Consider the following 25,810-nt stretch of genomic DNA (forward strand, 5'->3'; position numbering starts at 1 on the left):
TGGGTCGGTGACATCACAAGGGGGCGGTACCACCAGGTGACATCGCCAGGTGGCTCCCCCCTTACCAATATAAGAAATGTCAAACAGTGAATCCTGTAGTAGGCGGTTAGCCTTCATTGACGGTGGAGCTTTTTTTTTTTTTTTTGGGTCCGGCAGTGCAGCTGGCATCGTGATTGAGGATGGATCTACCACGGGGGACATTGTTTTTTTATTTTTGACATTTTTTTTGGTGACTGAGTAGGTGTACAATGTACCTCTACTCATTTACATGGGGGGTCAGAATCTGGGGTCCCCCTTGTTAAAGGGGACTTCCAGATTTTAATAAGTCCCCTGCCCACAGAACCGCACAACCAACACCCAGGGTTGTCTGGAAGAGGCCCTTGTCCCCATGGGGACAAGGTGCTTTGGGGTGGGGGGAGCAGATCCACCCCTGCCCCAAAGCACCCACCCCTCCATTTAGGGGGCACATGGCTTGGTATGGTTCACGAGCGGGGGCGCTTGTTCCCCCTCTTCCCTGCATGTTAAGATAAGGGTCTGGTATAGATTTTGGGGGGATCCCACAACGTTTTTTTTTTTTTTTTTAGTTTTGGCAAAAAAGGGCCTGGTATTGACTCATGAGTCATCGGTTGTTAAGGACACGGCAGCTGGCTTCCCAGCCCTGCTGCTTAACAACCAGCTATTCTTCACACAGAATTCCAATTGCTTGATCATTTATCAACCAATCTGAATTCAAATCATTCTGAAAATTTGGAATTAGTTAGAAAATAATAAACAAAATGTAATTTAATGAAAACTAAAACTCCCTGCAACTCCTGCCCCCCCCCTCCCCACTGTTTAGCGGTCTTGTGCAGTGGACTGTTCCTGACATTGTCATGCCTATAGACCTAATCTGGGCATGAAGACGTCAGGATGGAACAGTCCTCTGCTGGATCATGGTGGAGTGCCGTTTGCCACTGGAGCAAAGGATCGGGTGAGTATATAGCTTTCTGGTCACCCCTTCACAAAACTAACAGTTAACCCATGCAATGTGGGCACAGCCCCACTGCATGAGAAAAAAATTGCCCAGAGTTCAGCTTTATTAAAATACTATGCAATCTGTCCATGTCACAATGCAGCTTTTATAATAAATTTGGCACCAATTTCAGCTTATATCTTGCACTGGATCCTCCTTACAAGAAAATTTCTGAAAGAAGAAGAGAGCAGATTGACACTTTTTTTGGTGACTGAGAGATGTCTCATTACCCTGCTGCAGATGTGCCTTCAATTTCCACTCACAGGCTAAGGTCAGAGAGGTGACCAGGATGGACCACCTAACTGCAAAATAAAAAAAGTCTAATCTTAAGGCTGGGTGCATAATCAGGCACTTTATATCTCAAGACAGGATGAACAAAGATGATATTCCTTTTGCTGGTAAAATTGTTCCACTGCATGTGTGTAGCCACTCTGGCCTAGGCAGGAATATCTATATACATTTATAGTTGCTAGGGTGCGACCATTCTAAGCCCGACTTAAAACTTCAGCATTTTTGAGTCTCTCCAAAACTCTGGTTATGGTTTGCTTCAGTCTTCTGCTGGGGACTATTCTTTGCAATAGTGTGTGAGGCTTCAATGATCTGTGTCCTGAATATTTATATGTCAATTTATTGTCAGTGGTGTAAGCTGGGAGAGGGAATAAATATTCAGGAGTGATCTTGGGGAGTCCTCCTGCCTGGCGGAGGACCATGGTTGGTTGTTTGATCATCTTAGGCCTGCTACCTGACGAGGGTGATGGTATGACTAGACAGAAGTCTGGGTTTAGCTGAACCATCTCACACTTAGTAGCCAGAGGCTAAATTCACAGAATTCTGGGCTAGCTTAAAGGTCCTCTATCTGTGAAGGCTGTAGGTACTTTGTATTCCTCTTCTGGAGTCTGCCACATGCATTGGTTACCTTCTCTCACAGGAATATGAATTAGAACTAATAAACTCCTTGTTTGCTATGAAAAGTGACTGGTGCCATTCTGGATACATTATTCTAATACTGCAAGGATCTCATCCTGAGGTGAAATGCTAGTCCACCCTGCCTGTGAGGTTCCTCCTATGCCATAATATATATGTATTTTATGAATGAAGATGTGTTTGAAATAATTAATTCTCATTAAATTGTACCGACATCCCTTAGAATCAAATTGTAAATAGTTGAGAAAGAACCCAAAGAAAAGGAGAGGCAAGACCAGGGGACGAGGCCTGTCCTCCCAAAGGTATAGAGGGAAGAAACCTTCCTAGAAACAAATAGACCAGAAAAGGAGGAAATAGAGCATGTGAGGGCAATAGGGATTTTTCAATGGTATTTAGCTCTAATATATGGAGTAATACATAGATAAAGAGAATATGTTAAAATTTATAAAGTTTATTCAACCCAAAATTTAAAAGAGCAAACAATATAAAGCACAAAACATACATAGAACAGTATGGATACAGGAGTACATTTGAGAGTTCTTAGTAATTAATACATCCGATATGACTACCGGATAAACCTGACATGTTTCGCAGTTTTTCCTACTGATTCTTCAGGGGTATTTATTAGTCTGTACTGTAACATTCACTTTTCTTGAGTATTCCTGTGTAACAATAATGATGTTAGTTTATAATATAATATTGCAATATAGTTAACATTTATATAAGGAGAGTTTGATGTCTCAAGCGCACCAACCAAAACGTCCCAAGAAATCCCAATAGGGGCGGGGGGGGGGGGGAGGAAAAACGCCCAAATCATACGTCTCACTGACGGGTGTGGAGGCAAAAAAACAACATGCATCGACAGCGTGTCAGAGGTAAAGATGTAGGTGGTTAACCACTAGTGGAGTGAGTGAGCATAAAAGGTGGTATTCAAAGATATGGAAAAAAGGCAATAGCACCTGGAAAGGGCATGCTCATAGGTGCATAGGGGAATTCAGAGAGGTGTTTACATATAGTAAAAAAGGCATACCTAAAGCTGCAACAGAGCCCAGGGAACCATTTGGAGTAGGTAAAAAACATATATTGTTTAGTTCCCAGGTATTGGGTTACGGCACACACCTTCTATTGTATCTAAAAAGGATGAGAAGGGGGGGATGTATCTAAGTAGGTGTTCACAAAGAGATGGGAAGGAGGACTATATTGGCCCCCTTCCAATTGTTTAAGATTATATTATATAGTATGACATACCCAATTACATAGTATAATGTGAATATACTGGAAGACCCCTGCGAGGGCCTTCTGTATGTCCCAGATATTTAGACAGAGCACAAATGGCTCAAAGGGGGCAGATTCCTGATTAATCTACAATGGATTAAGATGTGGCGCCAGACAAAGTCTAAATAAAAAGATGGTAACAGTAAAGTTAGATCAGTAAACCAGTGAGGTTCCTCCTATGCCATAATACATATGTATTTTAAGTGTATATTCAGCTGTTTGCCTGGACTTTAAAGTAGAATTCCAAACAAACATCCAAATGCATAATTCATACGCTGTATATGGATTGTTTAAAGGGTAACTCCACTATCGTGGGGAAAAAAATAGCAAATAAAGAAAAAAACAATGTAGCGTATACAATTGAGACACACATCATATTGCAATTGAATGTTATTAAAAATGACCGTTCCTTTTCAATCTGCAGCTGTTATAATTTTCTGGAAATGCAATATGGCTACCTGGAGCTGTTCTGTACTGACCACACCCCAGAAACATAATTTCCTGTTTGTGTGATTGGCTCACCAAGTTTCCCAGAAGTCTGCATTAAGATACAAGTCAGATTTCTGGCATTCCCTGCAACAAAAATGTCATTTTTGGTGAGATACTACCAATAGGAACACATCTAAAGGGATGCAGGCCCAGCAGATTTCCTCATTAAAGCCCTGCAGCTGCCACAGCTGACAGATAATTATGAAACCACTCCCATTAGGCCCACTCAGCACAAAGGAACAGATGAGCAAACAGTGATTTCTTCAAAAAAACAAAAGGTAGGAATCTGCAACAAAGGTTGTTAAAATCCTTCTAATAAACAGAAATCACCCAGAGGGGAATGTTTTTTCTCAACAAAAGTAAAGTTACGCTTTAAACCGCCAAAATATTTGTACTTCTGTTTAGGTGGTCTTTTGACTTGCATACCACTACCTTCCAGTATAGGCAGCATAGTGACACTGTTTCTGTTTTTCCAGCTTCCCGTGCCACTGTTTATTGAAAATGAATCAGCAAAATGATGAAGTGTTTTCATTCTCCAATAGGAAGGTAGGTGACATTAGGAGGCTGCTAAGCTGGCTATACAGTGTGGCATAGAAATAGGAATCAAAAGCCATCAAAGCAGAATTTGAAATCTTTTGTCATCTAAAACAGTTTACATATATTCAGCTGCATATTTAGCTGTCTGCATGAAGTTCAGCTGTAACAGTATCCTTCTATCCTTGGCAATGATTTATATGCATTTTATGTATCTGCTCAAAGAATGGCCAAAGACATTGCACATGGTATTAAAAACTGGATAACAGGGAATTGTGGAAGAACACCAGTGTAATGTCACTGAGACATTTCTAAATAATTCTATTCTATACAGTATATTGATTATCCCCACAAAAAAACAATAAATACAATTATATAAATGCACGCTAAAGAAGTTTCTTTACCATACCAGTATATCTGTTCCACACCATTGTATTTTGTCTTCCCTGGAACACATTCAGAGCACACTTTTGTTGTTTACTTTAACCTCCCTGGCGGTAATCCCGAGTGTGGCTCAGGGTTAATTTAACAGGCATCAGGCCAGCGTTAACCAGCGTTAACCGGCGTTAACCGGCGTTGACCGGCATCCTGCCAGCGTCAAGTCAGCGCCAATCAGCATTTTTCAAGTGTCTCCACCAAGTTGTACATTGTTGAGCCAAAGGAGTATCCCACTCATCCCTTCTCCTATCCAAGTTACAAAATAAATACAAAAACCCAAAGATACTTAACTGATCCTTGTCTCAGTGCTCACACTTGGAGAAACATGCACAAAGGTACTTTTGTTGCACCCGGTGACCCAGGGGGACCCATATCCAGAAAAACGGCTGGGAATTGTGCTACATAACATTTGGCTTTTAATTACTTCAATAGGGTTCATATGCTGCGCCTTAGGTAATGTTTGGAGAATTTGCCCTGAACCAAATCCAGGTATGTCCGGTTCATCACTACTTCCAAACAATAGATTAAAGTGGTTCTGAAGGCAGAGATTTTTCTTTACCTTAATGCATTCTCTGCATTAAAGTGACATTAAAGTCTCTTTAAAAACAACAAAAAAAAGAAAAAGCATGTTATACCTACCTGCTCTGTGCAGTGGCTGTGCACAGAGCAGCCCTGATCCTCCTCTTTTTGGGTCCCTTGCCAATGCTCCTTGCCCCTCCCTCCTGTCGTGTGCCCCCAGAGCAAGCAGCTTACAATAGAGGCACCCAAGGTAAAAAACCTTCTGCATGCAGTTCCCCCTTATACTTACCTGGGCCTGCGATGTGCACAAAAGCAGAGACTCTGTTAGCTCTCTCCCTCCTCACTGGCTCAGAGACAGCAGTGGGAGCCATTTGCTACTGCCGCTGTCAATAGCAGCCAGTGAGGAAAGAGCAGGAGGCTCCAAAGAGATACACAGAGCTGGCTCAAGAGTGAGCACACAGAAGCAACCCCATAACAAGCTGCTTGCTATAGGGGCATCAGGCAGGGGGGAAAAACCAGGAGCGCTGGCAGGGGACCCAAGAAGAGGATAATTTATGCTGCTCTGTGCAAAACCATTGACATGTTTTTTATTTAAATGTTTTTAAAAAATAAGTGCTTACAATCACTTTACAAACACTGGAATGAAGAAACAGGCAATATTCAATGTGCACCAGCCCATAGTAGACTCTTTCACCAACCTTACTATAGTAAAATGAAATCTGGTATTATCGGTTACTTCACTTTGCATACCCTTATTTCTTTTTGCCTCATTAAATATTCCATGAGTGCTAACTGTATAGGAGTGTTCTCACTTTAAGTAGGCTTTAGCCAGGTTTTCAAGAGACAAGTCAGTGCCTCCAGAGAAGGACAAGTAGTAAGACATTTGGCTTTCCTTGGTCTGGCCTTGCCTCTGAAGTCCCCAAGAAATAATGTTAGTACGTGATTCCAGCAGAATCCGGCTAATGTCAAAATGGTCTACCAGAAACAAGTACTTGCAGGAAAAGAGCAGATAGCTCAGTGATGATTCAGCATCAGAAAGTATTTTCGAAACATCGTCTGAACTTCCACACATCTTCTGTTCTGATTTAAAATGTACCCAGACATTTCCTATAAGATAAATCTGAAAAAAAAAAAACATTTAATTGTACAGAGGTGCTACCGCCTTTTATCACAATGTCCTAGGCAGCTCTGTAGTGGGGAAATTTGTTGACCCCATACAAATACAGAAGGCGTGGAGGCAAAGATGAAATCTGGTTTGAAATCAGTTTTAGAGTGCAATGTCGCTGCTGTGTTCCGTTACAATACAATAATGTACATTGAGTTAGGGAAGCTCATTTATTATAAAGGGCTGCCAAAGCGCAACAACAGAAATATAGGCATATAACCCTTTTTTGTATGTATATGCATTGTGCATATGTGCATTGTGGTACATTGTGCATTAACAGCTACTGTACAGTGTAGTAAGGTGCTATTAACATGGAACAGCAAAGCAATGCACTGTTACAGTGTCCTCTGGCAGGGTAGGTGGTTTCACCCAGTGCAGTCTACGTGCCAGTTGGTCTTTACCAGAGAACCCCTAACGGGATGATAGCTGGGAACGCTAGTAACACCTATTTTTCTTTGCTGCAAACTGGCACCAAGTCACTGCCCCTGGGATTGACTCACTTGCCCCAAGGGTTGGATGGAGCAGAGGGGATACAATGTAAAGACAGTGGGCAAGGCAGGAGACAAGCAGGGGTCTTGGCAGGCAGCAAGCAGAGGGTAATCAGCCAGTGAGGGTTGGCAATGAGACAAGGCCTTAAAGGATAGAATAGTCAGGTTCAATCAAGGGTTGAGGCAGGCAGAAAGCAGAGGGTACCGTAATTGGGCAGTCTGGGTCAGCAAGAAATAGCCAGTAAAAAGTGCAGAGGATGAGAGAGAAGTCAGGCAATCCGGGCCATCAACAATCAGGATTAACAGTATTATAGCTCCTATTAACTGGTTAGAAAACACAGTACCAGTCTGTTCAAGGGCCGGTGCATAAATACCCTCCAGACGACTCCCAGCATCATTAATGTGTGCTGACGCACAATGGAAAACCAGGACTGAGTCACGAGGAGATCCCAGGCTATAGCCGCACGGAGAGAGCTAGAACAAGGCTGAAAATAAGCAATGCCTGAACAGAGCTAGACAGAGGTGTCACAGCACTGCAGTTGGCCAGATTCCTTGATACACATTTTTGACACGACACACAAGTCTTAATGGACAGAATAGGTGAATGGGAGGAATCCTTAACCCTGGACCCCATAGCAGCGTGTGAACTGCATGGGGGCAAGTCGCTACTGGTTACGTAATGCTTTTCTGTGTAAGTGACCATAAACACATCCTCGGTATAAAAGCATGAGTATGAAAGTATCACACTTTACAACTGAATTTGTTCCAAACCTCAATGAACTGTAAGCCAAGAAAAACAATTGCTTTGAATTTTTAAAGTAATCAAAGCTGTTAAAAAAATGCTCTGTTTCCAATTATGACGGTTTCTCACTTAAACCTTTTTCAATTAAGATTAATGTTTGGACAAAGTCTTGTGCTTTAGTTATGTAATACTAACATTCCGGAACACGAGTTTAGTAGGATAAGATCAAATGTTAATGTTGCTTTCTGGTCTCATGTGTAATGCATGTCCTCAGTTGCCCAGCACTCTGTACAATACTTATCATATTGAAGGAGAGAAACTTGTAATTTTTTATTTCTAATCTCTCCTCCTGAAAATGCTAGTTGCCTGTCTGTCATGCTATACCTCTGCATTAGTCCTTTAAAGTCACTGACCTGCAAAGTATGTAGATAAGGGTTTATGACTTTTCGCTCTCTCTAATTCAATGAGAAAACCAAGAGTGTTGTTTACAAAAGGTTTTCAACAAGGGAAACCCCATGCTCCAAAAATATAAATGGTTCATTTTAAATTTGCAAGTTGGATAAAGACCTCAGGAACAATATTTTGTTCACAAATGAAACAAATGTTCAACATATTTCTAAATGTTCACAGTATTATTCGTGAAAAATGCAAAATATAATTTTAATTGCTAAGAACTGTGAAGCACAGTTGTTGAATTATAATGATATGGAGCTACTTTAATGCCTCAGGGCATAAATTGTTTTTCGGTCAGCAGGGTCTAATGAATGTCAAGCTGTAGTAGAATATTTTTTAGGAGAATGCTCTGGCATCTGACTGTGATCTAAAACCTAAAAGAAAAGTGATAAACTTAAAAAAAAAAATATTGATCCAAAACAGCGCAGTAATTCAAACATACAAAAAAAATCTGTACTTTACAATGGCCAACGCCAAGTTCCATCCTAACCATCACTGAAATAAGACATGATCTCAAATAGACTATTCAAGCAATGCTCTCCTATAAATATAAATAAACTGTACGTAGAAATAGATATGTATACAGAGGACATTCATCCTTGAAAAAAAGGGTAGTGTGAGGTACAGGGAAATGTAGAAAACTACAGTTCAATTAAAAATGTTATATGCTGTAGTACATTAGATAAGAGGAAAAAGAGTTGGGGTATTTATTTCAGATGATTGCAAAATGAGCAAGCAATGTGACCAAGCAGTGGGAAAAGGGAATAGAGTTCTAGGATGTATCACTAGAGGGGTTATCATCAGGAGAAAGGAGATCCTGAGTCCTCTAAATATTGTATATCATTAGTAATCACTAGATGGATCACCAACAGGAGAAACGAGGACCTAATACCCCAAATATAGATCTCTAGAGATCTTTAGTTAGACCTCATTTAGAATATTGAGGTTGATTTACTAAAACTGGAAAGTGTAAAATCTGATGCAGTTCTGCACAGAAACCAATCAGCTTCCAGGTTTTATTATCAAAGCTTATTTGAACAAGATGAAATTAGAAGCTGATTGGCTACCATGCACAGTTGGACCAGATTTTTCACTCTTCAGTTTTATTAAATCAACCCCACTGAGTCCAGTTCTTGAGACCTTACTTACAAAAATAGATTGATAAGTTAGGAGTTTAGCGATGGACGGACAGAAGGGTGTGAATAAGGTTCAGGAGAACTGTGTTTTCAAAATGAAGCTAAGATCAAAAACAAAGGGACATGTCCTCAAACTAGTTGGAGAAAAATGTAAAACGAATCTATTAAAGTATTTTTTTACCAAAGGAGTAGTTGATATTGGAGAAGACTTCCGATATAGGAGATAGGAAATCAGTAAGTCAACATTAACCACTTTACGACCGGCGCACGACGATCTACGTCGGCACTCAGCCCCGGCCAGGCAAACTGACGTAGGCCTACGTCAGCGCTATTTGCCGGCCCTGTGCGCGCTCCCGCGCGTCCCCGCCGCCGACGATGACTCGATTGGGTTCAGAACCGATCAGTCATCAGGTCCAGGCCAATCATTTTTGGTCTGGACCTGTTGATCGGTCCTGCCCAATCAGATCATCCTCTAAGCCTGTGAAATGTAAACACAGGCTTAGAGGAGATGTGCCCTCCCCCCACAACGGTCTTTTTGGATCCAGCGTGAGAGGAGAGCACATCTTACTGTGAGTATTGCACCAAGCACACCCACACACAGGTAGATAGGCACATTTCACCCCCGATCGCCCCCCCAATTAACCCCTACAGCACCTGACACAACACACACTATATACAGCATATAGCAGTTACCTATATACCTGTATAAGTGTGATTTGTGAACAGGTGTAGCACTTGCGACCCCCCCTTTTCCACTCAAATTACCCCCCACTCCCCCCTAATAAAGATTTAACCCACTGATCTCCCCTGACCCCCCCCCCTGATCACCGCCGTTAACCCCTACACCCTCTGTCACATCAGCACTAATACAAACGCAATATACGGTGTTATTGTATTTTTGTATTAGTGTCATTGTGATCAGAATTAGCGCAGGCGACTAAGTTTCTGTCCCAAGAAGGTTTAGGGTCCCCGCCACCCGCCCAATAAAGATTTAAGCCCCTGACCCCCCCCTGATCACCCCTACACCCCCTGCCATAACACACACCGTATACAGTATATAGCATTTTGCTATATACCCGTATAAGTGTGATTTGTGGTCAGGTCTAGCGCTTGCGACCCCCCTTTTTCCACTTGAATTACCTGCCACCCCCCCCTAATAAAGATTTAAGCCCCTGATCCCCCCTGATCCCCCCCTGATCACCGCTAGTTAACCCCTACACCCTCTGTCACATCAGCACTAATACAAACGTAATATACTGTGTTTTTGTATATTTGTATTAGTGTCATTGTGATCAGAATTAGCGCAGGCAACTAAGTTTGTGTCCCAAGGAGGTTTAGGGTCCCCGCCACCCGCCCAATAAAGATTTAATCCCCTGATCCCCCCCTGATCACCCCTACACCCCCTGCCACAACGCACACCGTATACAGTATATAGCATTTTCTATATACCCGTATAAGTGTGACTTGTGACCAGGTTTAGCGCTTGCCACCGTTCCTTTTATCCTTAGGATACCCGCCAGTCCCTTCCAATAAAGATTTAAACCCCTGATCCCCCCCTGATCACATCCCGTTAACCCCTACACCCTCTGTCACATTAGCACTAATACACACATAATATACTGTTTTTACTGTATTTTGTATTGGTGTCATTGTGACTTGAGGTTGCGCTAGCTAGCTAGTTTCTTTCCCAAAGGAGGTTTAGGGTCCCCGCCACCCCCCCCAGATCCCCGGCGCATAGTTTAGAAGTAACCCCTTGATTGCCACACACGCACGCACGCACGCACGCACGCACCTACACTTCCATTTCTAGTATAGTGTTTGAACAGATCAATATCTGATCTGATCAGAACTATACTAGCGCCCCCATAGTTTAGGGTTCCCAAAATGCGGTGTTTGCACGATCAGTACTGATTCCGGCCAGCACCTGCGTTTAACCCTTTCACCCAGGCAAGTGTAGTAATCAATAGATTACTGTCACTTGCAAAAAAACACAAGACACAAAACCGCTGTGTTAGCAGAGTCAGGCCTGATCCCTGCTAGCATTAGCAGTTTTTTTTTGTAGCGCTTGAAATAATCTTCGACAACCAGGTGCTTTTATTACCTGTGAGTCGCATCACTGTACGGGTAAATTTAGTTACCAAAATGACCAAACGTTCGTACAGGGATGAAGAGCTTATCAGTTATATGCTGACCGAGTCATCTGATAGCGAAGGGGAAGCTACAATGACCGAATTAGTGTCAGTATATGAACCTGATGACGGCAGCGGCTCCCTGACAGATAGCTCCGACGACAGATGGGTCCCTGTTAGACCCAGGCGTACCCGACCCCATTCTGAAGTTGTTGAGATGCAGGAATCGCAGGGTGCTCGTATGGAGCAGAGTGTGGGTACTAGTGCCGCTCATCCTTCTGGCGACCTGGCAAGCGCCAGCGGCCTAGTACAACCTGGACCTAGTACAACCAGCACTGCAGTAAGACCCGGTGACGTGGCGAGTCCCCTAAGTGCAGTTGAAGCTGGTGCGGTGGCTAGCACAAGTAGTGGCCCGCAGCCACCGCGTATTAGAAGACAGGCCCGTAGAGCCCATAGTGCCCTCCCTGATGCGCTGGCATTTCCTAATTGGCAACCCACTGATACTACAGCGCCAGTACTTCCCCCATTCACCGCCCAACCTGGAATCCACGTGGAGACAGCTGGTTTTACGCCCCTGAACTTTTTTGAGCTGTTCTTCACAGAAGATCTTTACAGATCTATTGTGGATCAATCAAATTTATATGCACAACAGTTCATCGCCGCCAACCCAAATTCACACCTTGCCAGACAATTCGGCTGGAAACCTATAACGGTTTCCGAATTTAAGATCTTTCTGGGCCTTTCCCTCCACATGGGCATAACTAAACAGAGTGAATTGCGGCTATATTGGTCCACTAGCCCAGTTCACCATATGTGCATGTACTCTGCCTCTATGTCCAGGACGAGATACGAGCAAATTCTGCGATTTATGCATTTCAGCGACAATGAAATCTGTCGTCCTCGGGGAGACCCTGCATACGATCGGCTCCACAAAATTCGGCCCCTCATAGACCACTTCAATCAGCGGTTTGCAGCCTTGTTTACCCCCGAACAAGTTGTCTGCGTTGATGAGTCCCTGATTAAATTTACTGGCCGCCTTGCTATGAAACAGTACCTCCCCAGCAAGCGTGCCAAGTACGGGGTCAAACTGTATAAATTGTGTGACAGGGCCACAGGCTATACAATAAGTTTCCAGGTCTATGAGGGAAAAGATAGCTGTGTGGAGCCCCCCAACTGCCCAGACTACATAGGGAGCAGCGGTAAGATCGTTTGGGACTTGGTGTCACCCTTATCCGGAAAGGGGTACCATTTGTATGTGGACAACTTTTACACAAGCGTGCCACTATTTAGTCACCTTCTCGATTTACAAATTGGCGCATGTGGCACCGTGCGACCTAATCTCCGGGGCTTCCCCCAACGGCTTGTAGATTCCCGTCTTAGTCGGGGGGCCAGAGCCTGCTTGAAAACTGACAAATTGCTTGCGGTGAAGTGGAAGGATACACGGGATGTTTATGTTCTGTCCTCCCTTCACCCAGACACGACGATCCAAATTCCTACGGCAACTGGCGTTGTGGAGAAACCCCTCTGTGTCCACGAATATAACCTTAATATGGGAGGGGTGGACCTTAACGACCAGCTTTTGGCGCCGTATTTAGTTGCCCGTATAGCCAGACGCTGGTACAAAAAAGTGTCTGTTTACCTATACCAATTGGCTATGCTGAACGCCTTTGTCCTATACAGGGCGTCAGGACGAACTGGATCTTTCCGGGAATTCCAGGAAGAGATCATCCTTGCCTACCTGTACCCAGGAGGCATGCCTGCCCAACTTCCCCTTCCAGATGCAGTGAGCCGGCTGCATGAGAGGCATTTTTCACATGTCCTCCCGAGTACCCCTACCCAAAGATGGCCCCAAAGAAGATGTCGTGTCTGTAGCAAGCGCGGATTTAGGCGTGACACCCGTTATTATTGTCCCAAATGTCCTGACCAACCTGGTCTCTGCATCGGGGAATGTTTCGAGCGCTACCATACACTAGTGGATTATTAGCGTAGGGTACAGCACGACACAGTGTAGGGCACATAAACACAGGGTCTCGAAGGATGTTGGATGTCCATCGACATTTTGAGAGACCCAAGCTGGAAGAGAAGATCGCAGAAGATCGCAGTCCCTCCCAAATCAAGAAATAAAGGAACAGTTAGAAAGAAAAATAAAAGGATCCAAAAACTGTTGTGGTGTCAGTAATTTTATATGTCCTTCTACTCCTTCCTACTATACTTTTTTCAATGTCCTTTGTTTGTTTTTTCATTCTTTTGTGACCTGTTTCTCTTGCAGGTACTCGTCAGCTACCACGCATTGATTTTATATATTCTGACACAAACAGTGTTTGCGCTCAGCATATATGGATACCTTTGCTGATAGCAGCTGTGGTGATTTTCTGATTTCAGCACTGCAGTTAAAATCCTATTTTGGTATACGTGGATAGCGCCGTGTATACCCATCATTAAATTCAGTGGGTGGTTGTTTGGGCGGTTAATGATGAAGATCCAAAAACTGTTGTTGTCAGTCATTTTATATGTCCTTCTACTCCTTCCTACTATACTTTTTTCAATGTCCTTTGTTTGTTTTTTCATTCTTTTGTGACCTGTTTCTCTTGCAGGTACTCGTCGGCTACCACACATTGATTTTATATATTCTGACACAAACAGCGTTTGCGCTCAGCATATATGGATACCTTTGCTGATAGCAGCTGTGGTGATTTTCTGATTTCAGCACTGCAGTTAAAATCCTATTTTGGTATACGTGGATAGTGTCGTGTATACCCATCATTAAATTCAGTGGGTGGTTGTTTGGGCGGTTAATGATGAGTAATACTACGCATTATTCCTGTGCTGATTTCTGATAGGTTCTCTTTTTTTCCGTTCAGCCCACAGGCTGCATGAAAAAAAAAAAAAACCTATATGCCAAACAAGGACCAGCAATGTACTGGTACGTTGCTGGACTTTGAGTGGTTATACCAGGATGATGCCTGCAGATTTAGGCATCATCTTGGTATCGTTTTTTACAGCCAGCGGTCGGCTTACATGTAAAAGCAATTCTAGCAGGTAATTGGCCGCTAGACTGCTTTTACATGCAGTGGGAGGGGCCTCCCCCCCCCACCGCCGCCTTCCGCAGCCTTCCATGGTTTTTCTCTGGCTCTCCTGTCCCACCGGTTAACCCGAGAGTGCAGCCGGTGGTTCAATTATCTAACCATAGAGCTAATTGGAGATGAGAATGGCTCCAATCATCTCTATGGCCTAAGATGCCGGAGGCTACGAGCATTTTATGACTTCTGTTTCGCCAGAAATAAACAGGGCCATTGGGAAATTGGGAAAGTATTTTATCACACCAATTTTGGTGTGGTCAGATGCGTTAAGGTCAGAGGAGAGATCTAGAGTCTAAAAGACCCCAATTTTTTTAAAAAAGAGTACCTGTCACCACAGATTGCTATCATAGGGGATATTTAAATTCACTATGATAACAATAAAAATGATTTAAAAAAAAAAATTAAAGGAAAGGTGTCAAAATAACATAAAAAAGCAAAAGAAAAAAGAATAAAAAAAAAAAATTGAGCCCCCCCCCCTTACCCCCCGGTGCTTGCGCGCAATGGCGCACGCAAGCGGTGGTCTAGTGTCATATGTAAACCACAATTGCAGCATGCATGTGAGGTATCGCCGCGATCGCCAGATCGAGTGCAGTAATTCTTGCAGTAGACCTCCTCTGTAAGTCTAAAGTGGTAACCTGTAGAGACTTTTAAAGGTTTTTAAAAATGTACATACTTTTTTGTCGCTGCGCAGGCATGCGCAATTTTTAAAGCATGTCATGTTAGGTGTCTATGAACTCGGCATAAGATCATCTTTTAGATTTTACCAAAAAAATTGGAATTATATAGTGTATTTGTGCAATAAATTAAAAAAAATGTATTTTTTTCGCAAAAATTGCGTTTGAAAAATCTGTGCGCAAATACCGTGTGACAAAAAAATTTGCAACATCCACCATTTTATTCTATAGGGCCTCTTCTTTAAAAAAATATATAATGTTTGGGGGTTCAAAGTAATTTTCTAGTAAAAAAAAAATATTTTTTCATGTAAACAAAAAGGCACAGAAAAGGCTTGGTTTTCAAGTGGTTAGAAGAGTGGGTGATGTGTGGATAAGATTGAGCATAAAATGCCGGGACTGTTCAAACACCCCCCAAATGACCCCTTTTTGAAAAGTAGACACCCAAAGCTTTTTTTATGAGAGGCATGGTGAGTCCATGGAGTATTTTATATTTTGCCACAAGTTTCGGGAAAATTATTATTTTTTTTTTGTTGTTGTTTTTTTACAGAAAGTTGTCACTAAATGATATATTGCTCATGCATGCCATGGGAATATGTGAAATGACACCCCAAAATACATTCTTTTGCTTCTCCTGAGTACAGGGATACCACATGTGTGAGACTTTTTGCCAGTCTAGCCGCGTACAGGACCCGGAAAACCAATGCGCACCTTTAGGCTTTCTAAGGGCGTAAATTGTTGATCTCACTCCTTACTACCTATCACACTTTTGAAGTCCATAAAAAGCCAAGATTGCACAAACCCCCCCCCAAATGACCCCATTTTGCAAAGTAGACACTCCAATCTATTTGCTGAGAGGCATGGTGAGTATTTTGCAGCTCTAATTTTTTTTGGAAAATGAAGAAAAAACTGGAAAATGCATTTTTTTTTCCTCTTTTTTCAATTTCCAAAACTTTGTGACAAAAAGTGAGATCTGCAAAACACTCAACATGCCTCTCTGCAAATAGCTCAGGGTGTCTACTTTCCGAAAAGGGGTCATTTGGGGGGGGGGGGGGTTGTGCTGTCTTGGCATTTTATGGCCTCCAAAACTGTGATAGGTAGTCAGGAGTGAAATCAACAATTTACGCCCTTGGAAAGCCTGAAGGCGATGATTGGTTTTCGGGGTCCTGTACTCGGCTAGACTGCAAAAAAGTCTCACACATGGGGTATCCCTATACTCAGGAGAAGCAGCAGAATGTATTTTGGGGTGTCATTTCACATATACCCATGGCATGTGTGAGCAATATTTCATTTACTGACAACTTTGTGTAAAAAAAAAAAATATATATATATATATATATATATATATATATTTCCCGGAACTTGTGGCAAAATATAAAATATTCCATGGACTCATCATGCCTCTCAGCAAATAGCTTGGGGTGTCTACTTTCCAAAATGGGGTCATTTGGGGGGGTTTTGTGCTATCTTGGAATTTTAGGGCCTCCGAAACTGTGATAGGTAGTCAGGAGTGAAATCAACAATTTACGCCCTTGGAAAGCCTGAAAGCGGGGACTGGTTTTCGGGGACCTGTACTCGGCTAGACTGCAAAAAAGTCTCACACATGGGGTATCCCTGTACTCAGGAGAAGCAGCAGAATTTATTTTGGGGTGTCATTTCACATATACCCATGGCATGTGTGAGCAATATTTCATTTACTGACAACTTTGTGAAAAAAAAAAAATATATATATATATATATATTTCCCGGAACTTGTGGCAAAATATAAAATATTCCATGGACTCACCATGCCTCTCAGCAAATAGCTTGGGGTGTCTACTTTCCAAAATGGGGTCATTTGGGGGGGTTTTGTGCTATCTTGCAATTTTAGGGCCTCCGAAACTGTGATAGGTAGTCAGGAGTGAAATCAACAATTTACGCCCTTGGAAAGCCTGAAAGCGGGGACTGGTTTTCGGGGACCTGTACTCGGCTAGACTGCAAAAAAGTCTCACACATGGGGTATCCCTGTACTCAGGAGAAGCAGCAGAATGTATTTTGGGGTGTCATTTCACATATACCCATGGCATGTGTGAGCAATATTTCATTTACTGACAACTTTGTGAAAAAAAAAAAAAATATATATATATATATGTATTTCCCGGAACTTGTGGCAGAATATAAAATATTCCATGGACTCACCATGCCTCTCAGCAAATAGCTTGGGGTGTCTACTTTCCAAAATGGGGTCATTTGGGGGGGGTTTGTGCTATCTTGGAATTTTAGGGCCTCCGAAACTGTGACAGGTAGTGCAGAGGTGACATGCACAATTTACGCCATTAGAAAACCTGGGAGTGTTGATTGGTTTTCGCGGTCCTGTACACAGCTAGGCTCCCAAAAAGTCTCACACATGGGGCATCCCCATACTCAGGAGAAGTGGCAGAATGTATTTTGGGGTGTAATTCCACATATACCCATGTCATGTGTGAGAATTTTATCTTTTAGTGACAACGTTGTGTAAAAAAAAAAAAATAAAAAAAAAAATAGTAATATTCCAAAAACTTGTGGTAAAATATAAAATATTCCATGGACTCACCATGCCTCTCAGCAAACAGCTTGGGGTGTCTACTTTCCAAAATGGGGTCATTTGGGGGGGTTTTGTGGTATCTTGACATTTCAGGGCCTCCTAAACCGTTAGAGGTAGTGAGAAAATGCAATGAAAAATGTACGCCCTTTGAAATTCTGATGGTGGGGATTTGTTTTTGTGGTCCCGTACACAGCTAGGCTCCCAAAAAGTCCCACATATGTGGTATCCCTGTACTCAGGAGAAGCAGCAGAATATATTTTGGGGTGTAATTACACATATACCCATGGCATGTGTGAGCAATATATAATTTCAATGACAACTTTGTGTAAAAAAAAAAAAAAAAAATTTAGTCATTTTTCAAACACCTGTGACAAAAAAATGAAATATTCAATGAGCTCAACATGCCTCTCAGAACATTCCTTAGGATGTCTACTTTCCAAAAAGTGGTAGTTTGGAGGGGTTTTGTACTGCCCTGCCATTTTAGCACTTCATGAAATGAGATAGGCAGTCAAAAATTAAAGCTGTGTAAATTTCTGTATTTACACCATAGTTTGTAGACGCTATAACTTTTGCGCAAACCAATAAAAATACGCTCATTGAATTTTTTTTTGTCAAAGACATGTAGCTAAATATATTTTGGCCAAAAAAAAATACATAAATTGAGTATATTGGATATTTTTTAAAAGACAAAGTTGAAAATGTCATTTTTTTGCAAAATTTTCGCTCTTTTTTTTATTAATATCGCAAAAAATAAAAAGCGCAGAGTTGATCAAATACCACCAAAAGAAAGCTCTGTTTGTGGGAAAAAAAGGACGTAAATTTCGTTTGGGTACCACATTGCATGACCGCACAATTGTCAGTTAAAGTCACGCAGTGCCGAGTCGTAAAATACTCCCTGGTCGGAATGGGGGTAAAATCTTCGGGGGCTTAAGTGGTTAAGTGCATTCAAAGACCTATTAATTACATCACATGCTAAAAATACAACCATCCTATACCCTTGTCTGAGCACTCAATGTAGGAATTTACATATTCTGTAATTCGCTAAATATCCAAATAGTTCCCAAAAATTGTGAGGGATAAATGCAATTACAAATGGATGTGTTAAGACAGGTAGACAATTGAACAAAGTTTGACACAGACAAAAGTATGCATTCCTGAAGAACTGTTCTTGGGATGACAGGCTGGGGTACTCTGTATAAAACCAATGCACAAGCCCTGGGTGCCAGAGCCTGTCATTGCCCCAACTTTGAAATATTTAATCTCTATGTAGATGGAAATGTAAAATTAGTGCATGTTTTATATTTGACTGTCTTTATTTGTGTGTATTTTTTACATGCAGATCAATTTTCATAGGAACTATTTATATTAAAATGCAGAAAATTCCTGAAGGTTACCAAGCTTTTTTTTTTTTTTTTTACAAGTATAAACTGTGTGTCATACATATCTTTAGATGAGAGAAACACAAGTGCCTTTGTACATATTTAAACATTTAAACATTGTCAATTTTTTTATTTTTTTTTTTTATATAGTAATGTATTTATCCACTTGACCTCCAGAAGATTTAGCCTTCTTCCTGACCAGGCCATTTTCTGTGATATGGCACTGCGTTATTTTAAGTGACATTTGCACGGTTAAGCGAAGCTGTACCCAAATAAAATTGATGTTCTTTTTTCCCTACAAATAGAGCTTTCTTTTGGTGGTATTTGATCACCTCTGTGGTTTTTATTCTTTGCGCCATAAACAAAAAAGGACAACAGTTTTTTACTCTTAGCTCTAAAACATATCCAGCAAAAATTTTTTTAAAAATCTAATTTCTTCATCAATTTAGGCCAATTTGTATTATGCTACATTTTTTTGGTAAAAAAAATCCCAATATGTGTATACGGATTGGTTTGCCCAAAAGTTATAGCGTATAACTTTTATATATTTGGAATTTGTATTTGTATTTATTTATTTTTTTACTAGTAATGACGGCGATCAGCGACCTATAGCGGGATTACGATATTGCCAGAAACAAATTGGACAACTAACTGACACTTTTGACACTTTTTTGAGGACCAGTGACACTAATAAAGTGATCAATGCTAAAAATATGCACTGTCACTGTACTAGTGACACTGGCTGGGAAGGGGAAACATCAGGGCGATCAGAAGGTAAATGTGTGTCTAGCTGGTGTTTCAGTGTAGTGAGGGAGGTGCTTTTACGACTGGAAGGCATGGATCAGTGTTCCTGCTTTACATGAACACAGGATCCATGTCTTCTGTACTGACAGAACGACGATCTGCCTTGTTTACATAGGCAGACTAACGTTCTGCCTGTGTACCGAACATTGGGTCAGCGGGATCCTCTGATCAGCTCTTACTGTGTAGATTCACAGCAAAAGCGAGCCTCTGGCGGCGCTCACTCTTCCCAATACCCGGAAATGCAGGATCACATATATATATATACATGATCCTTCAAGGCGCAGCTGCCATTAACCACTTGCCTTCTGTGCACTTAAACCCCCTTCCCATCCAGACCAATTTTAAGCTTTCAGTGCTCTCACACTTTGAATGACAATTGCGCGGTCATGCTACACTGTATCCATATGAAAATGTTATCATTGTTTTCACACAAATAGAGCTTTCTTTTGGTGGTATTTAATCATCTCTGGGTTTTTTATTTTTTACAAAAAAAAAGGAAAAAGACAGAAAATTTTGAAAAAAAAAAAGTTTTCTTATTTTCTGCGAGTAAATTTTGAAAATAAATACATTTTTCTCCTTCACTGATGTGCACTGATGAGGCGGCACTGATGGGCACTGATGAGGTGGCACTTATGGGCACTGATGAGGTGGCACTGATGAGGAGGTACTAATATGCCGCACTGATGAGCACTGATAGGCGGAACTGATAGGCGGCACTGATGAGCACTGATAGGTGGCACTGCTGGGCACTGAGAGGTGGCACTGCTGGGCACTGATAGGTGGCACTGCTGGGCACTGAGAGGTGGCACTGACGGGCGGCACTGATGGGCACTGACAGGCGGCACTGATGGGCACTGGCGGGTGGCACTGATTGACACTGACGGGTGGCACTGATGAGCACTGATGGGCAGCACCATCAGTGCCCACACTCAGTGCCCATAGTGCTGCCAGTCAGTGCTCATCAGTGCCTAGATGAGCAGGCACTGATGGGCACTGACTGGCAGCACTATGGGCACTGATAAGTATTGTGAAATGTATCTAAACCCAAAAATTGACCTTCAAATATATTGGCTGCTATAGTTTTATGATCACCCCTGGATGCAAACAGTCAATCTACAGATACTCAGCCACAAATAATTGATCTATGTTTAAATACATGAGGCAAACAATGGCAAAAAATGGCTGCTGGTGCTGCCACCTCTAATTGATTTGCACGGGGCTTCCTGAATGTTCACAGAAAACCTTTTGAGTCTCCCACAGGAATTTTTAGTTTGCTCTTAAACACACAAAGGCATCCAGTCTTCAGCTGGTCATACACTTTAAGAAACTGGGTCCAAACTTTAGTTTGAAATTCTACTAGTGAGTGTTCCTAATGACTCAACAAGAGTTGATTACTCTATCAAATTTTGTCGAAGGAGCTGATATAAAATGTGTCATCCAAACAGTGCCTGGAGCCAATCAACTGAAGGCTCTGCTTGTGCATTCAGACATTTGGTGCTAGAGGCTGTCAGAATAAGATAGTCTAGCAAGGGGGATTAGTCCATCCATGCTGTTGGAATGAATGGTGGAATAAGTGTATGTATGGTTTAGATGGACTACTGAATTAGGATGTACTTTACATAAGTGTCTAATAAATTAAGACTAAAGCTGGTCATAGATGGGTCATATTTTTCCAAAAGCCAGCGGGCTATTAAAAAAAAAAAAATGAATGGATTTCAGAATCCACACAAGCGAGGTGTATGGATAAATCCTCTCCTCCTTCTGACAGTGTATTCAGAACACAATGCTCAGCGATGCAGCCGATTGGCTGCAAGCGCTGACTGAATGAAAATTTCGGGAGAAGCCAATCACTAGATTATTATTATTATTATATAGTATTTATATAGCGCTGACAAATACAATACACTTTAATACAGTAGGAATCAGAGGACCCTGCCCGTTAGAGCTTACAATCTAAGAGTTGACTTCTCTCGAGCAGGAACAGCCATAGAAGGATTGAAAATCCATCCAGTCCCTGCTAAACCATCAGAACTGATTTAAGCAGTTACAAAAACAGGTTATTTTCCTTTCACAATTACGTTTTTAACTAAATGCATAAAGATGACTATTATAGGGACCTGTCATAGGTAAATAGTTTGTCACTTTAAGGGCTGCACTCAAGGGGTGGCAGTTTAGGTAAAGTAAAGCTATACCAGAGGTACCGTTCTCCTTTAACATCTGCATTAAAAAATACTGATGATGGCTGCGGTGATGGCTGCGGTGTAGCCCTTCCTAACCCATGGCTATATTACCTAGCCACTCAGTTACAGTACCTGATGGGAGGCATAACTGGGTTTCATGAATCTGCCCCTCTTCAATTGAGCTCAACGTTATTAATTCTATTATATCATACAAGAGCACATGATCTTCCCTCAGGGTTGGAATCCATTGCTTTCTGTAAGTTCATTCTATGTTCCTATGCAAAAAAATTGGAAGAAACTACAGCAGATTCAGTGGGTTAGTGGTTTTAGCTTATATAGTCCTATTTGGAGTATTGATTTTTATACAGAACTAGCCAAACTACAGTTTGGTAATCAGAGGAAGGCCCAAGGCATTTCCCACCTTTCCCCGATATTCTCCCAGGGCTCAGTCATACCCTTTTCAGAGCTTTGTGCTAAGTTCTCTTTGCCTCATCCATGTACTTCCAATATATGCAACTTTATCATGCAGTCAAAAACCAAGGCAGCTCATACGAGTGGAAGTTGTCCCTGACCCCAATTTGTATGTTTCTGCAACATACAGAAACCTCAAAAGGATGCATATCTTGCTACTATGCTAAATTACTAGCTATCTACCTTGAGGACCTCCCTCTGAAGGTAACTGAGAAGTGAGAATCAGATGTTGGTACCCTGATAGATGATCAGTGGGAAAGCAGTGCCACGGTGCTTGCTAAAGCACCCACAGAGACTTGATCAATTATACTTTGGTCAAATTAGCAAGATATCTGATGGAGAATTACTAAGGCTCCTTTCACACGGTCCACATTCCGTTGAGGACCGTTCTCTGCTTAACAGGGATCGATTTGATGATCCCCGATGAGCAGGCGGATGACAGCTCCGCCTCCGCACTGTGTGCGGAGAGGGAGGTGTCAGAGCCCTGCTGCTGTCTACGGGGAATCGTATGAGAGAGGAATGCCTGTCCACTCTCATCCGATCCGATCCCATCCAATCCGATCCCCTGGACGGATGGAAAATAGTGTTTCCATCCGTCTGGATATGATGGACAGGATCAGATGCGGATGGCAGCGGGTGTCAGCATACATGTCACCGCTGACATCCGCTGCCCCATAGGGTTGCATGGAGGATCTGATAAGATCCGCCTAAAAAACTGACAGGCGGATCTGATCGGACCGCCCGTGTGAAAGGACCCTTAAGCTGAAGGTCTCAGAATTTGGTGCAGCTGTGCATAGTAACCAATTAGCTTCAAATGTCAGCTTGTTCATTTAACCTCCCTGGCGGTATTTCCGAGTGTGGCTCGGGGTGGAATTTTAGTGCCATTGTATATACGTATACACACACAGATATATATATATATGTATACACACACACACACACACACACATATATATATATATATATATATATATATATATATATATATATATATATATATATATATATATATATATATATAATATATGTATACAAACACACACACACATATATATATATATATATATATATATATAATATATGTATACGTATATATACATATATATATATATAATATATGTATATATACATATATATATATATATATATATATATATATATATATATATATATATATATATATATATATATATATATATATATATATATATATATATATATATATATATATATACTTTAACTTATTTATAGTTATTTATTATATTGTAATTTATGATTTTGTGTTTCAAGCTTTATCATACCCGAGATGTTATAAAGAAGAACTCACAGTAAAAAAAATCATAAGTAAATAGATGGTTTGGACTGCTCGTCCTTAAGAATTACTAGCAAAATAATGGTACCGTTTTCAGCACCTAAAATCGGAAACAATCATACTGCCAGGGAGGTTAAGCTTTGACAATAATGAAGCTGACTGGTTTCTTTGCAGAGCTGCTCTCTCCAGTTTTAGTAAATCTCCCCCTCCAGGTCTAAGCCCACTGGACCTGGTGCTTGGCAGGCTAAGCATCCAGAGAGGAGGTGCTGGTGTAACTTGATCAGTTCTGTCCCTATTCACTATGTTATAAGTTACCTCTGAAGCAATACGTGTCTTTTTTATCTGTAGGCTATTATGCAATTGCTCCTTTGTGATCATATGCTTTACATACCTTGTGTTTCTTTCCGTATACTCTGGATTGCATCAGCTTTTTTATATATGGAGAGACTTTTGCACAAGCTTGCGCTAATAGGGTTTATCCACTGATTTAAAAAACAATAATACTGATACAAATTTTCCTATACACATATTAACCAGTTGCTTACTGGGCACTTATACACTCTTCCTGTTCAGGCCAATTTTCAGCTTTCAGCGCTGTCGCACTTTGAATGACAATTGCGCGGTCATGCAACACTGTATCAAAACTAAAGTTTTATTGTTTTTTTCACACAAATAGAGCTTTATTTTGGTGGTATTTAGTCACCACTGGGTTTTTTTAAGTTTTTGCTAAAGAAACAAAAACAGACCAAACATTTTGAAAAAAAAAAAAAAAAACATTTTTCATAGTTTGTTATACAATTTTGCAAACAGATATTTTTTTCTCCTTCACTGATGTGCGCTGATGAGACACCACTGATGGGGACTTATGGATGGCCCTGATGGGGTGGCACTGATGAAGCAGCAGTGATGGGCACTGATAGGTGGCACTGATGGGCACTAATGAGGCTGCACTGATGGGCACTGATGAGGCAATATTGGTGGGCACTGATGAGGCAGCACTGATAGGTGGCATTGATGGGCACTAATAGGTGGCACTGATGGGCTCTGAGAGCAGCAATGATAGGTGACACTGATGATGGGGCACTGATTGGCAGCATGGATGGGCACTGATAGGTGCCACTGGTGAGCACTGGTTCGCAGCACTGGTGAGCACTGATTAGCAGCACTGGTGGACTCTTATTAGCTGAACTGGAGGGCACTGATAGGTGGCACTGGTTGGCACTGATTAAAAGCACTGGTGAGCTCAGATTGGGACCAATGTCTCTGTCACAGAAGCAGGTTACTGGCTTTCTTCTTTTCTCCTCATGCTGATTGTATGGAGAAAAAATGCCAATAACCGGCTTCTGTCTATGTTCATGATCAGCTGTCATTAGCTGACAGCTGGTCACGTGGTAAAGGGCCACTGTGATTGGCCCTTCACCCTGTTCTGTTCTATGGATGCCCTCCCGGTACTGGAAGCCAGCGCTGTAGCCGTCTTTCGGCCATAGCGTGGGCGGAAAGTGGTTAAAATGTAATTTTGCTCTAACAGTAGTAGTATTAATGTATAAAGTTTCTGGCACACAGATTACTTTATATCCTAAAGCGAACTGACAAAAATGTCACTAGCTGCATGCATGTGCCAGAACCTTGAGTTCTACTATATCACTCATTAAAAATGGGTGGTTTCAATGCCTTTAGGTATAGACACTGTTGTCTCCCTGTTTTATTACAATGCAAGTCATAAATATTAATGGGTACCTAAAGCCATTTTTTAGTTCTGAATAGAGTTTTGAAGGGTTAGAGCCCCTGTAAGTTTTTTCTCATGGCTCCCTCTGGGAATTTCACACTCTCTATTTAATCTGGTGACCATTGTCACCAAGACTGAATGTGAGACAAAGTCCAAATTTATGAGTTGTCACTATAACAATGGCAATACCTGTCTGAGGACAACTATGTGAAAGGGCATTACCCAAACTTTGGAGAGATTTCCTCTCACTTCCTGCTGTGTATATTGGACAGGAAGTGAAGGAAAATCTCCCCATTGAGGAACAAATACTGTAGCAAAAA

The sequence above is a fragment of the Pelophylax lessonae genome (genome assembly GCF_965119305.1).
Source record: "Pelophylax lessonae genome assembly, chromosome: 2".
NCBI classification, from domain to species: Eukaryota; Metazoa; Chordata; class Amphibia; order Anura; family Ranidae; genus Pelophylax; species Pelophylax lessonae.